Below are 4058 nucleotides of genomic sequence, written 5' to 3'. Positions count from 1 at the left end.
CCTACTCTGCCTCTACCCCCTGGAGATGCTGCGGATCATAGGGAGTCCGGGCCAATGTCAGGGGTGATCTTCAAACCATTTCACCACCAGCCCCGACCAATCAGAAATTCCTGGAGGCCCCCTGTGGCAGGTGTTAACCCTGTGGCTTCATCTCTGGATCTTGTGGAGGGCTCGGGCTTCCTGGAGGAGGCATCGTGGCAGCCGGAGTGGTGGGGAGCAGCGAGGGCCTCGGAGCAGAGGCTTGTGCCGACTGGCGGGAGAGCGTGTCCGTGTCTTCAGAACTGAGAGCGGCTGCTTGGGCGGCAGCAGCTACTATGCACACCCGCCTTCCTGTCTGGAACATCTCTGCTGTGGAGTTTCCACACCGTTGTCTACTGCTGGCAGGAAGGGGGAGGGGAACTCAAGTCACCACTGGCCTCAGACCATACCCTCTGGGGAGGGTCCTCGAGGCCCTTTTTCCAGTTCAGCTCAGGGCCTTCTCTGCTCTACCGTCTGTAGGAAAACCCAAACAAACGTTACCTTCTTCTCTGTCCTTGCACTCTGCTCCATTAAAAACAAAGTCTTTCTCACAGAGGACCTTGAGGCCTCCGAAGCCACCCTGGGTGTCATCTTACACGAGGGTCTGTGTGCACCCCTCTCGGTTGCACTGCTTTGGGTTGGTTTTGTGTTCGGCGAGTTGCCTCCGGCTCGTGGGGCCTGCCTCAGGGCACCTGGAACTTTCTGCTCTTTTTTTGCCAGCTCAATTACTTTGTACATTTTCCATCAAGGAAATGATGGAAATGGGGCCTTGTGGGCCTTGCTGGGCTGCAACGCCAGCCCTGCAGGGGCTCAGAGCAACACTGGGTCACACGTGGCAGCCATAGCTGGGAAACCGGCCTAACCTGCTTATGGGAACAGATGATGTCTTTATAAATGCCAGCCTCTCAAACTGGACCCTGAGAAAGAAGAAAGCATTTCTTGGGATCGTCATTCTAACGTGTGTGTCCAAACACGACGCTGTGTTTAATATAGCAGGCCAGAGGCTCGGCCTTGGGTCATTTCGTGCCAGAGACTGTGAAGCCTACGTGTGGCAGTGTCAAGGCAAATCCCACTCCTCCGCCAGTACTTCCAGGATAACAAGTGCTACACTTCAGGCAGGATTATGTCAGTTGAGTATCTCATGTTAATTGCGTATCAAATACGTCCCGGGGTCTGGATTCGACTCTCTACACACATGATCTCATCTGGACCCCACACCAACCTGTGAGGCCAGTGCTGCCACGGCTATTTCCATTTTACACATGGGAGAACAGGCCCACGATGACCCAGCAACCGTAGCTGGATTCAGTTCAGCACCCTGTGGCTCCGAGTCAGTTGCCCCTGATGCACACTGAGAAAGACAGGCTTCGTGTTTTTAAGCAGCGTCTTCCTGATCAATTCTTGCATTTCTCATTACGGCTGAAGATCACTTCACCCTAAAGAGAGTAACGAATTCTCCCTAATCGTTTGCTCATAATTACTAAAAGTGGGAAATAGATGAAAGATACGGATCTGTTTGGAAGCCAAAAATCTTGGGAGGCCCTGGGGGAGTGGCTGCTTTATCCAGATAGACGCGGCATCTCGGACTGGGACATACCGGTTCTTCAGCACATTTCCAGCCCTGATATCAGCAGGGAGACTGAGACCTGCCCCGGTGGGGGTTGGGTTGCCTGGCGAGCTCCTGCGCCCCAGAGCAGTGGCATTTAGCACCTTTGCATTCAGTCGGCCACGTGGCCCTTAGTCCATTAAAGGACAACTTTAAATGGCAACTTCCGCGTGTTACCCCGCCACGCTCAGAGCAGTGAAAGTGCGCCTGCCCCACGTGGTGGGAAACCAGACTCAGCTTGAGGATTTCAAGGCTGCCTTTGGTTCTGTGTGACGAGGAGGGCCAGGGAGCCCCCTGCAACTGTGCGATGGCGCAGGCGCAGCCCCCCGCAGACGGCTGGTTCTGGGCCTGGGCCGGAGCACGTTTGCCTGGTTATCTGCAGTGGGCGTGTGTTGGATACACACGTCGGTGCCCTTCATCTTTCTTTAAAGCCCATACTTCCCTCTGTGCACTTGGTCTCTGGGCAGCCCCTCAGCTTTGAAGAGCTGACAAGCGTTCCTGTCTCTAACTTCCATGGTGATAACAACTGGTTTATTGGGGGAGCTGTTCCAAAGTGCGGTTGTCCCTTGTCCCTTGGCTCGCAGGGGTCCAGAGGCACACACCGTGCAAGGAGACTCACTGGAATCACAAGAGACTCATTTTTGAAAGTTTCATTTAGCATTTCTTTCCAAATTCCCCTACATTTTCAGAGACCTTCCAGAACAGAAGCCCCCAGAGTTCTTTCTCCAGAGCTTGCTGGTTTTGTGCTCTTTCTCTTTCTGGCGTCTGACTTCAGTTTCAGAAACCCGGCTTTTCCCACCAGTCACCCGGCACCACACCCGTATGCAGACGCCGCTGCCTCTCCCCTCCCGGTTCCACCAGTCTGGGCTGTGTCCAAGGCGGTGTGCTGTTGGCGAGGTTCTCAAGACTTCCTCTTGGTGACATGGCGTGTGGGCTGGGCTGGGGCACATGGCAGGAAGGGGACTAATGAGGTTCATGTGGCATCATTTCTCAGCCTTGGCCATTGTTGGTGGATCTAGAATCAATAAACCAAGGTCCCTGCTCCCGCTACTCCTCTCCTTAACCCTTATTCCCCAGAGAGGGGCTCAGCTGATCTCTGCACTGCGTCGCACTGATCCCTTTCTCCACAAAGCCTTCACAACTTGTAGCTGCATTTTTGGGCAATGCCGCTTTAGGACACTTCCTCCCACCTATGCAAATTTACCTGGAAAATAAGTGAATCCTCAAAGCTGGGATATATTTAAACACTACTAAACACGTTCCCGTCCTGCCACCCTCATAATGTCCTCCTCACATCAGCCACTGCCCCTTGGGCGTGGCACCAGTGGCTCCAGAAGATAAGGGCTGCTCCCAGCCAGCTGGATCCAGACCACGGGACGCAGCATCTCCACCCTCTGGCTGGACATCGTTTTGACCCCTGCTGCCTTCTGGAATTTTGTTCTCATAGATCAGCCTGGCTTTTCCTGTGCTCCCCTCCTCCTTCGGTTTGTAAGTCAGTTATTTAGTGCCCCGTCCCTGCCCCCCGGCCTCCGGCACTGGTCCGGTGTTCTGGGCAAGGTTCCGCGCGTTCTGCTTACATCTCTGAGTGTCTCCGCCTCCCTGTATGTCCCCTGCTGCCTCCCGCAGCTGTCGTGACCTCTCCCCGCTCTGAGCTCCTGCCACCTACGGGGCTAGGTGTTACTGCATCAATTACTTTTGGTTGCTACACCCTCAGGGTGGACCAGATCCCATCCCTTCTTTGTCCCTCCAAGGAGCCATTTTGAACTCTGTTCTGTTGGACTCCAAGGCTGTGAGGAGCGTCCGGCTCCCCCCAGGCCCAGACCCTGAGACCTGCTCCCTGGTTGTCAGGTGCTGGCACAGCTCTGGGGCTCTTCGGAAGCCTCTGTAGCAAGACAGGCTCTTGGGGCTCCCCTCCCTGCTCTTCTTGCTCAGCCACAGTCAGCCTCCCGTTCAACTGGCCAGTTCGGCCAACACTTAGTTATTGACGTCTACATGTTCAAGACATTGTGTTGGGCACCAGCGTGGGGAGAGGGTGGCAAAGACCGCTTTGTTTGATGAAGGGGTGGGGGTAGGAGAACTCGGGGATAATTGCGATGTGATGTGGCAGGCCCCTAGAGATAGGACAACAGCTGAGCCCTGCAGAGCCTTTGTGCAAATGAGGGAAAGGGGTCCATCCAGGTAGACCTAGCCCCTTGGGTGTGTGGCTTGGGAAGCAGAACGTGGGCTGGATTTCAGCGCCTACTCATCCTTTCAGCCAGTGCACTTGACCTTCAGGAAGGGCATGCGGGGGGAGGAGCCGAAGCAGGAATGCATGGGCTGTGTGGGATGTTCAGGAACCTCAGCCATGGTATTGCTGGGCAGAAGGCGGAGCCTAAGGAAGCTAGAGGGGTGCGAGGGGCCAAGCCCTGGGGGGGGGGGGGGGGGGGGGGGGCGG

The 4058-nt window shown here is 55.5% G+C and overlaps 1 protein-coding gene and 1 long non-coding RNA gene across 4 annotated transcripts in view; both read left to right on the top strand.

Moving 5' to 3' along the window:
* The window catches only part of MGLL (monoglyceride lipase), a 113684-nt gene that overhangs the window by 3098 nt on the left and 106528 nt on the right, over nucleotides 1–4058 (top strand). The window lies entirely within an intron of this gene.
* LOC121102473 overlaps nucleotides 2972–4058 on the top strand; it is a 15103-nt gene continuing 14016 nt past the window's right edge. The window contains exon 1 of the long non-coding RNA XR_005834508.1: nucleotides 2972–3112. This is a non-coding gene — a long non-coding RNA (uncharacterized LOC121102473). The remainder of the gene's footprint in view (nucleotides 3113–4058) is intronic.

This window comes from Ursus maritimus, unplaced genomic scaffold (genome assembly GCF_017311325.1).
Source record: "Ursus maritimus isolate PB19 unplaced genomic scaffold, ASM1731132v1 scaffold_14, whole genome shotgun sequence".
Lineage (NCBI taxonomy): Eukaryota > Metazoa > Chordata > Mammalia > Carnivora > Ursidae > Ursus > Ursus maritimus.
The sequence above is the reverse complement of the archived record's forward strand: the minus strand, read 5'-3'. Positions and strand labels throughout refer to the sequence as shown.